The sequence below is a fragment of the Triticum dicoccoides genome, chromosome 5A (genome assembly GCF_002162155.2).
Source record: "Triticum dicoccoides isolate Atlit2015 ecotype Zavitan chromosome 5A, WEW_v2.0, whole genome shotgun sequence".
NCBI classification, from domain to species: domain Eukaryota; kingdom Viridiplantae; phylum Streptophyta; class Magnoliopsida; order Poales; family Poaceae; genus Triticum; species Triticum dicoccoides.
This window is the reverse complement of record NC_041388.1, coordinates 708,280,721-708,292,245: the sequence shown is the minus strand read 5'-3', so window position 1 is coordinate 708,292,245 and position 11,525 is coordinate 708,280,721.

Genomic DNA, 11,525 nt, shown 5'->3' with positions numbered 1-11,525 from the left:
TTTGATCTTTATGATATGAATGAGACACGTATTAACATGCAAAAAAATAGCACGGACAGTGATCGATCATGTCCCAAATTTTCTTTGTCACAATCGAACACCTCAATTAACATACCTCAAATCCATACAAACTCATGCAACCACGTAAACGATGCATCACACACATCGCACGACTATTACATCAGGACATATGCCATCAGACTACCAAAAATTAGCATGTGTTAACCTACATGCTAGCGATGGAGAAGATCATCCACTGCTGCCCTAGCCCTTCCCGACACCTTTGTCGTCCTTCTCATGAAAGTAGCGGTCGAAAACGCAGTACGGATAAAGCCGGATCTACTCATCACAGAGCCGCCCGACCCGTCGTTGTCCTCCTTCTCCTTGGGGGGGGGGAGGGTAGTCCGGCCATGGCACACACCGCTCGGTTCTATTCTCGGCGAGGGCGCGCGTGTTCCTACGCTGCCGCTTCTTTACAATGTGGGCACGAATAGCTTCCTCCTCTGCAGCCGCCCGGGCCGCCGCATCGGGCGCCACCATGTTGGCAGCGAGGCGGGCCTCATCCTCTCCTTCCCACGGATGGCACACCGGTCCCGATAGGACTCATACTCCGGCGGACCGGTGATGGGGAAAGAGGGACTGGAAGGCTCCCGAGAGGACTGAGATGATCCAGTGCCGAAGGATCCAAGCGACGGATGTGCCGACGCAATGGACTCGTGCCGGAAAAATCCCACTGTCGGTCGGCGCATTGTCCTCTTGGGAGCGGCGGAGCGCAATTCAGAAGGCCATTGCCTCCGCATGGGACGACACCCCAGTCGTCAGATCTGTACTGGTCGTCGTCGGATCCGCTGCCCGCCATGTCGGAGATCACCGAACGGGAGCTTGGGTGGTGGAGGGTGTTGGGGAACGTAGCATAAATTCAAAATTTTCCTACGTGTAACCAAGATCTATCTATGGAGTCATCTAGCAACGAGGGAGGAGTGGATCTACATACCCTTGTAGATCGCGCGCGGAAGCGTTCAAGTGAACGGGGTTGATGGAGCCGTACTCGTCGTGATCCAAATCACCGATGATCCTAGCGCCGAACGGACGGCACCTCCGCGTTCAACACACGTACGGAGCAGCGACGTCTCCTCCTTCTTGATCCAGCAAGGGGAAGGAGAGGTTGAGGTAGATGGCTCCAGCAGCAGCACGACGGCGTGGTGGTGATGGAGCTATAGTACTCTGGCAGGGCTTCGCTAAGCTCTATGGAAGAGGAGGAGGTGTTGGAGAGGGAGAGGGAGGCACCAAGGCGTAGGTTGAGAGGCCCTCCTTTCCCCACTATATATAGGAAGCCTCGGGGGGGGGGGGGCGCCGGCCCTAGGAGATCCAATCTCCTAGGGGGCGGCGGCCAAGGGAGGAGTCCCTCCCCCCCAAGGCACCTAGGAGGTGCCTTCCCCTCTTAGGACTCTTCCTTCCTTATCTCTAGGCGCATGGGCCTCTTGGGGCTGGTGCCCTTGGCCCCAAAGGATTCTGTGGTGTGAATAGCTCGGGCATTGAGTGGTGGTCTTGTGCTCTACTGGGACGAATCCTTGCTGGTTACAATTTTGGATTCATGTCAATGGTATATTGATGTCTCGGTGGAGGATAAAAGCTGTGATAAAAAATGGCGTATGACTTTTATTTACGGTGAGCCAAGGGTTGAGAACATGCACCTCATGTGGGATCATCTAACTCGGTTGAGAGCGGTGTCGCAAGACCCATGGCTGGTATGTGGGGACTTCAACGAAGCTCTTTGGCAACACGAACATATGTCAAGAGTTATGAGATCAAAAACTCAGATGACCGCGTTTAGGGACTGCCTGATGCTTTGTGAATTGGTGGATCTTGGCTTCTCGGGGATGCCATTCACATATGATAATGGGCAAGTTGGAAACAACAATGTGCGAGTGCGGTTGGACCGTGTATGTGCGGATGAGCAGTGGCGTGACCTTTTCCCGGCGTTGAGAGTGGTCCACCTTGCGTCTTCGTGCTCAGACCATTGTCCGATCGTCCTCGAGATGGTCCCATCTGATGCAAATCATAGGCGACGAGGGGCGACACGATATGAAATTATGTGGGAAAGGAATCCCAACCTGCAAGACATTATTGGACGTGCATGGGAGAGGAACCGACCGGCTGGAAACTTGGGATCGGTTTCAAATTCGTTGAAAGAGCTGATGAAAAATCTTCGGCAATGGAGCAGAAATTTTTTGGGCATGTCCTGCGTGATATTGAGAGGCTCCGGTTGGAACTTGGAAGCTTACAAGAAGATAATGCCGATCGTTGTTTGATCCGGCAGAAGATGCATGAGCTTGATGATCTTCTATACAGAGAAAAGATGTTGTGGCTGCAACGTTCATGGATAACTTGGTTAAAAGAAGGAGAAAGGAACACAGAATACTTGCATCGAAGGGCTGTTTGGCGACCTAGACGAAATCATATACTTCGGCTACGCCGACTTGATGGCACTTGATGTAATGCTCCTTCTGAGATGGAGTTAATGACGAGATCATATTTTCAGGAGGTGTACACTAAAGACCCGACTTTAACCCCAGATGTTGTGCTAGAGTGTATTGAGGAGAAAGTTACTGCGGAGATGAATGATGTTTTATGTGCTCCGTTCACTGAAGAGATTTCAGACGCTCCCTTTCAGATTGGTCCCATTAAGGCCCCAGGTATGGATGGTTTTCCTGCTCGTTTTTTTCAACCTAATTGGGCGGTGGTGAAAGGATAAATTATTGCAGCAGTATTGGAGTTTTTTGATTCCGGGGTTATGCTAGACGGAGCTAATGACACGGCTACTGTGTTGATTCCAAAAGTCCAATTTCCAAAGGAGCTCAAGGATTTTAGACCTATAAGCTTGTGTAATGTGATCTACAAAATAGTCTCTAAATGCATGGTAAACCGACTACGTCCCATTCTGTCGGAGCTCATCTCGGAAAATCAGAGCGCGTTTATTCCAGGGAGACTTATTACTGATAATTCTATTATAGCCTTCGAATGTATTGATCATATTCAGTCTGTTAGTGGCAGTTCACCGGCATGTTGTGTGTATAAATTGGATCTTTCTAAGGCATATGACCGGGTGGACTGGGTATTCTTGGAGAAGGCCCTACGCAAGTGGGGTTTTTCTCATGTGTGGATTTCTTGGATCATGGCGTGTGTTTCCTCTGTGAAGTATTCAGTGAAACTGAATGGGAAATTATTGGAGTCTTTCATACCCTCTCGTGGCCTCAGACAAGGTGATCCCTTGTCCCCGTTTTTATTTCTCTTTGTTGCCGATGCCCTATCTTGTTTGGTCAACAAAGCTATTACGGAGGAGGGGCTGGAAGGTGTTAAAATTTGTCGTCGTGCACCGACGATATCTCATTTATTATTTGCGGATGATTCACTATTGTTTTCTCGAGCCTCGGAATAGCAAGCAACACTTGTGAAAGGTTTGTTGAGCACTTATGCGCTGGCTATAGGACAACTTATAAACCCATCAAAGTGTTCCATCCTTTTCTCTAGTAACTACACTGAGGTGGTATCTGGGGAAGTAAAGAGTATTTTGGAGATTACAAGTGAAGTGTTCGAACCCAAATATTTGGGTTTGCCGGTACCTGAGGGGAGAATGCATAAATGGAGGTTTGAAACCACCCAGGAAAGATTAAGGAAGAGACTAGTGGACTGGAGCGAGCAATTCATGTCTTCAGGTAACAAAGAGATTTTAATCAAATCTGTAGCCCAGGCTATTCCCACATATATTATGAGCGTGTTTTGCTTACCTGCTTCGGTATGTGACGATCCGACAAGGATGATGAGGCAGTACTGGTGGGGAGTTGAGAGTGGCAAGGGGAAAATGGCATGGCTGAGCTGGGATAAGTTGAGACTCCCTAGAAGCAAGGGGGGGGGGGTACGGGATTTAGGGATATGCGTGCTTTTAATCAAGCGTTATTGGCAAAACAAGCGTGGCGATTGATTGATTCCCCTCACATTTTATATGCTCGTCTATTGAAGGCAAAATATTTTCCACACGGCAGTATCTTGGATACGATTTTTACTGGAAATTCATCGACCGTATGGAAAGGAATAGCTCATGGTTTGGATCTTGTTAAGAAAGGAATAATATGGAGGATTGGTGATGGTGCATCGGTTAGAACATGGAGAGATCCTTGGATTCCTCGACGATACGATTTTCGACCAATTACTCCTAAAAGGAACTGCCGGTTTAACCGTGTCTCTGATTTCTTAGATAATAATGGTGCTTGGATCAGAGACCGTGTCGAGGAGCATTTTTGGCCAATGGATGTTGCTGAGATTCTTAAGATACGCACGTCTCCTAGGAACCGACAGGACTTCATCGGCTGGTTTCTCGAGCCGCATGGGAATTTTACAGTCAAAAGTGAAGGAAATATGCCCTAGAGGCAATAATAAAGTTATTATTTATTTCCTTATAATCATGATAAATGTTTATTATTCATGCTAGAATTGTATTAACCGGAAACATAATACATGTGTGAATACATAGACAAACAAAGTGTCACTAGTATGCCTCTACTTGACTAGCTCGTTAATCAAAGATGGTTATGTTTCCTAACCATGAACAATGAGTTGTTATTTGATTAACGGGTTCACATCATTAAGAGAATGATCTGATTGACATGACCCATTCCATTAGCTTAGCACCCGATCGTTTAGTATGTTGCTATTGCTTTCTTCATGACTTATACATGTTCCTATAACTATGAGATTATGCAACTCCCGTTTACCGGAGGAACACTTTGGGTACTACCAAACGTCACAACGTAACTGGGTGATTATAAAGGAGTACTACAGGTGTCTCCAAAGGTACATGTTGGGTTGGCGTATTTCGAGATTAGGTTTTGTCACTCCGATTGTCGGAGAGGTATCTCTGGGCCCTCTCGGTAATGCACATTACTTAAGCCTTGCAAGCATTGCAACTAAATGAGTTAGTTGCGGGATGATGTATTACAGAACGAGTAAAGAGACTTGCCGGTAACGAGATTGAACTAGGTATTGGAATACCGACGATCGAATCTCGGGCAAGTAACATACCGATGACAAAGGGAACAACGTATGTTGTTATGCGGTCTGACCGATAAAGATCTTCGTAGAATATGTAGGAGCCAATATGGGCATCCAGGTCCCGCTATTGGTTATTGACCGGAGACGTGTCTCGGTCATGTCTACATTGTTCTCAAACCCGTAGGGTCTGCACGCTTAACGTTACGATGACAGTTATTATGAGTTTATGCATTTTGATGTACCGAAGTTAGTTCAGAGTCCCGGATGTGATCACGGACATGACGAGGAGTCTCGAAATGGTCGAGACATAAAGATTGATATATTGGAAGCCTATATTTGGACATCGGAAGTGTTTCGGGTGAAATTGGGATTTTACCGGAGTACCGGGAGGTTACCGGAACCCCCCCGGGAGCCATAGGGGCCTTAATGGGCTTTAGTGGAAAGGAGAAAGGGGCAGCCCAAGGTGGCCGCGTGCCTCCCCCCTCCCCTAGTCCTATTAGGACTAGGAGAGGTGGCCGACCCCCCTCTCTCTCTTTCCCCCTCGGGGAATCCTAGTCCAACTAGGATTGGGGGGAGTCCTACTCCCGGAAGGAGTAGGACTCCTCCTGCGCCCTCCTCCTGGCCGGCGGCCCCCTCCCCCTTGGCTCCTTTATATACTGAGGCAGAGGCACCCCAGAAACACACAAGTTGATCCACGTGATCTATTCCTTAGCCATGTGCGGTGCCCCCAGCCACCATAGTCCTTGATAATACTGTAGCGGAGTTTAGGCGAAGCCCTGCTGCTGTAGTACATCAAGATTGTCACCACGTCGTCGTGCTGATGGAACTCTTCCCCGACACTTTGCTGGATCGGAGTCCGGGGATCGTCATCGAGCTGAACGTGTGCTCGAACTCGGAGGTGCCGTAGTTTCGGTGCTTGATCGGTTTGATCGTGAAGACGTACGACTACTTCCTCTACGTTGTGTCAACGCTTCCGCAGTCGGTCTGCGTGGGTACGTAGACAACACTCTCCCCTCTCGTTGCTATGCATCACATGATCTTGCGTGTGAGTAGGAATTTTTTTGAAATTACTATGAAACCCAACAGTGGCATCCGAGCCTAGGTTATTTATGTTGATGTTATATGCACTAGCAGAACACAAATGAGTTGTGGGCGATATAAGTCATACTGCCTACCAGCATGTCATAGTTTGGTTCGGCGGCATTGTTGGACGAGACGACCCGGACCAACATTACGCATACGCTTACGCGAGACCGGTTCCCCCGACGTGCTTTGCACATAGGTGGCTTGCGGGCGACTGTCTCTCCAACTTTAGTTGAACCGAGTATGGCTACGCCCGGTCCTTGCGAAGGTTAAAACGGAGTCTATTTGACAAACTATCGTTGTGGTTTTGATGCGTAGGTGAGATTGGTTCTTACTTAAGCCCGTAGCAGCCACGTAAAACTTGCAACAACAAAGTAGATGACGTCTAACTTGTTTTTGCAGGGCATGTTGTGATGTGATATGGTCAAGGCATGATGCTGAATTTTATTGTATGAGATGATCATGTTTTGTAACCGAGTTATCGGCAACTGGCAGGAGCCTTATGGTTGTCGTTTTACTGTATGCAATGCAATCGCGATGTAATGCTTTACTTTTATCACTAAGCGGTAGCGATAGTCGTAGAAGCACAAGCTTGGCGAGACGACAACGATGCTACGATGGAGATCAAGGTGTCACGCCGGTGACGATGGTGATCACGACGGTGCTACGGAGATGGAGATCACAAGCACAAGATGACGATGGCCATATCATATCACTTATATTGATTGCATGTGATGTTTATCCTTTTATGCATCTTATCTTGCTTTGATTGACGGTAGCATTATAAGATGATCTCTCACTAAATTATCAAGAAGTGTTCTCCCTGAGTATGCACCATTGCGAAAGTTCTTCGTGCTGAAACACGATGTGATGATCGGGTGTGATAGGTTCTACGTTCAAATACAACGGGTGCAAAATAGTTGCACACGCAGAATACTCAGGTTATACTTGACGAGCCAAGCATATACAGATATGGCCTCGGAACACGGAGACCGAAAGGTCGAGCGTGAATCATATAGTAGATATGATCAACATAACGATGTTCACCATTGAAAACTACTCCATCTCACGTGATGATCGGTTATGGTTTAGTTGGTTTGGATCACGTAATCACTTACAGGATTAGAGGGATGTCTATCTAAGTGGGAGTTCTTTAATTAATTTGATTAACTGAACTTAAATTTATCATGAAACTTAGTACCTGATTAGTATCTTGCTTGTTTATGTTTGATTGTAGATAGATGGCTCGTGCTGTTGTTCCGTTGAATTTTAATGCGTTCCTTGAGAAAGCAAAGTTGAAAGTTGATGGTAGCAATTACACGGACTGGGTCCGTAACTTGAGGATTATCCTCATTGTTGCACAGAAGAATTACGTCCTGGAAGCACCACTGGGTGCCAGGCCTGCTGCAGGAGCAACGCCGGATGTTATGAACGTCTGGCAGAGCAAAGCTGATGACTACTCGATAGTTCAGTGTGCCATGCTTTACGGCTTAGAATCGGGACTTCAACGACGTTTTGAACGTCATGGAGCATATGAGATGTTCCAGGAGTTGAAGTTAATATTTCAAGCAAATGCCTGGATTGAGAGATATGAAGTCTCCAATAAGTTCTATAGCTGCAAGATGGAGGAGAACAGTTCTGTCAGTGAGCATATACTCAAAATGTCTGGGTATAATAATCACTTGATTCAATTGGGAGTTAATCTTCCAGATGATTGCGTCATTGACATAATTCTTCAATCACTGCCACCAAGCTACAAGAGCTTCGTGATGAAGTATAATATGGAAGGGATGAATAAGACTATTCCCGAGCTCTTCGCGATGCTGAAAGCTGCGGAGGTAGAAATCAAGAAGGAGCATCAAAGTGTTGATGGTCAACAAGACCACTAGTTTCAAGAAAAAGGGCAAAGGGAAGAAGAAGGGGAACTTCAAAAAGAACAGCAAGCAAGTTGCTACTCAAGAGAAGAAACCCAAACCTGGACCTAAGCCTGAAACTGAGTGCTTATATTGCAAGCAGACTGGTCACTGGAAGCGGAACTGCCCCAAGTATTTGGCGGATAAGAAGGATGGCAAGGTGAGCAAAGGTATATGTGATATACATGTTATTGATGTGTACCTTACTAATGCTCGCAGTAGCACCTGGGTATTTGATACTGGTTCTGTTGCTAATATTTGCAACTCGAAATAGAGATTAAGGATCAAGCGAAGATTGGTTAAGGACGAGGTGACGATGCGCGTGGGAAACGGTTCCAAAGTCGATGTGATCGCAGTCGGCACGCTACCTCTACATCTACCTTCGGGATTAGTATTAGACCTAAATAATTGTTATTTGGTGCCAGCGTTAAGCATGAACATTATATCTGGATCTTGTTTGATGCGAGACGGTTATTCATTTAAATCAGAGAATAATGGTTGTTCTATTTATATGAGTAATATCTTTTATGGTCATGCACCCTTGAAGAGTGGTCTATTCTTATTGAATCTCGATAGTAGTAACACACATATTCATAATGTTGAAGCCAAAAGATGCAGAGTTGATAATGAGAGTGCAACTTATTTGTGGCACTGCCGTTTAGGTCATATCGGTGTAAAGCGCATGAAGAAACTCCATACTGATGGACTTTTGGAACCACTTGATTATGAATTGCTTGGTACTTGCGAACCTTGCCTCATGGGCAAGATGACCAAAACACCGTTCTCCGGTACTATGGAGAGAGCAACAGATTTGTTGGAAATCATACATACAGATGTATGTGGTCCGATGAATATTGAGGCTCGTGGCGGATATCGTTATTTTCTCACCTTCACAGATAATTTGAGCAGATATGGGTATATCTACTTAATGAAACATAAGTCTGAAACATTTGAAAAGTTCAAGGAATTTCAGAGTGAAGTTGAAAATCATCGTAATAAGAAAATAAAGTTTCTACGATCTGATCGTGGAGGAGAATATTTGAGTTACGAGTTTGGTGTACATTTGAAAAATTGTGGAATAGTTTTGCAACTCACGCCACCCGAAACACCTCAGCGTAATGGTGTGTCCGAACGTCGTAATCGTACTTTATTGGATATGGTGCGATCTATGATGTCTCTTACTGATTTACCGCTATCGTTTTGGGGATACGCTCTAGAGACGGCCGTATTCACGTTAAATAGGGCACCATCAAAATCCGTTGAGATGACGCCTTATGAACTATGGTTTGGCAAGAAACCAAAGTTGTCGTTTCTGAAAGTTTGGGGCTGCGATGCTTATGTGAAAAAGCTTCAACCTGATAAGCTCGAACCCAAATCGGAGAAATGTGTCTTCATAGGATATCCAAAGGAAACTATTGGACACACCTTCTATCACAGATCCGAAGGCAAGACTTTTGTTGCTAAATTCAGAAACTTTCTGGAGAAGGAGTTTCTCTCGAAAGAAGTGAGTGGGAGGAAAGTAGAACTTGATGAGGTAACTGTACCTGCTCCCTTATTGGAAAGTAGTGCATCACAGAAAACTGTTTCTGCGACATCTACACCAGTTAGTGAGAAATCTAATGATGATGATCATGAAACTTCAGAACAAGATACTACTGAACCTCGTAGATCAACCAGAGTAAGATCCGCACCAGTGTGATACGGTAATCCCGTTTTGGAAGTCATGCTACTAGATCATGATGAACCTACGAACTATGAAGAAGCGATGGTGAGCCCAGATTCCGCAAAGTGGCTTGAAGCCATGAAATCTGAGATGGGATCCATGTATGAGAACAAAGTATGGACTTTGGTTGACTTGCCCGATGATCGGCAAGCATTTGAGAATAAATGGATCTTCAAGAAGAAGACTGACGCTGACGGTAATATTACTGTCTACAAAGCTCGACTTGTCGCGAAAGGTTTTTCGGCAAGTTCAAGGGATTGACTACGATGAGACCTTCTCACCCGTAGCGATGCTTAAGTCTGTCCGAATCATGTTAGCAATTGCCACATTTTATAATTATGAAATTTGGCAAATGGATGTCAAAACTGCATTCCTGAATGGATTTCTGGAAGAAGAGTTGTATATGATGCAGCCAGAAGGTTTTGTCGATCCAAAGGGAGCTAACAAAGTGTGCAAGCTCCAGCGATCCATTTATGGACTGGTGCAAGCCTCTCGGAGTTGGAATAAACGTTTTGATAGTGTGATCAAAGCATTTGGTTTTATACAGACTTTTGGAGAAGTCTGTATTTACAAGAAAGTGAGTGGGAGCTCTGTAGCATTTCTGATATTATATGTGGATGACATATTATTGATTGGAAATGATATAGAATTTCTGGATAGCATAAAGGGATACTTGAATAAGAGTTTTTCAATGAAAGACCTTGGTGAAGCTGCTTACATATTAGGCATTAAGATCTATAGAGATAGATCAAGACGCTTAATTGGACTTTCACAAACAACATACCTTGACAAAATTTTGAAGAAGTTCAAAATGGATCAAGCAAAGAAAGGATTCTTGCCTGTGTTACAAGGTGTGAAATTGAGTAAGACTCAATGCCCGACCACTGCAGAAGATAGAGAGAATATGAAAGATGTTCCCTATGCATCAGCGATAGGATCTATCATGTATGCAATGCTGTGTACCAGACCTGATGTGTGCCTTGCTATAAGTTTAGCAGGGAGGTACCAAAGTAATCCAGGAGTGGATCACTGGACAGCGGTCAAGAACATCCTGAAATACCTGAAAAGGACTAAGGATATGCTTCTCGTATATGGAGGTGACAAAGAGCTCGTCGTAAAAGGTTACGTTGATGCAAGCTTTGACACTGATCCGGACGATTCTAAATCGCAAACCGGATACGCGTTTACATTAAACGGTGGAGCTGTCAGTTGGTGCAGTTCTAAACAAAGCGTTGTAGCAGGATCTACATGTGAAGCGGAGTACATAGCTGCTTCGGAAGCAACAAATGAAGGAGTCTGGATGAGGGAGTTCATATCCGATCTAGGTGTCATACCTAGTGCATCGGGTCCAATGAAAATCTTTTGTGACAATACTGGTGCAATTGCCTTGGCAAAGGAATCCAGATTTCACAAGAGAACCAAGCACATCAAGAGACGCTTCAATTCCATCCGTGATCTAGTCCAGGTGGGAGACACAGAGATTTGCAAAATACATACGGATCTGAATGTTGCACACCCATTGACTAAGCCTCTTCCACGAGCAAAACATGATCAGCACCAAGGCTCCATGGGTGTTAGAATCATTACGGTGTAATCTAGATTATTGACTCTAGTGCAAGTGGGAGACTGAAGGAAATATGCCCTAGAGGCAATAATAAAGTTATTATTTATTTCCTTATAATCATGATAAATGTTTATTATTCATGCTAGAATTGTATTAACCGGAAACATAATACATGTGTGAATACATAGACAAA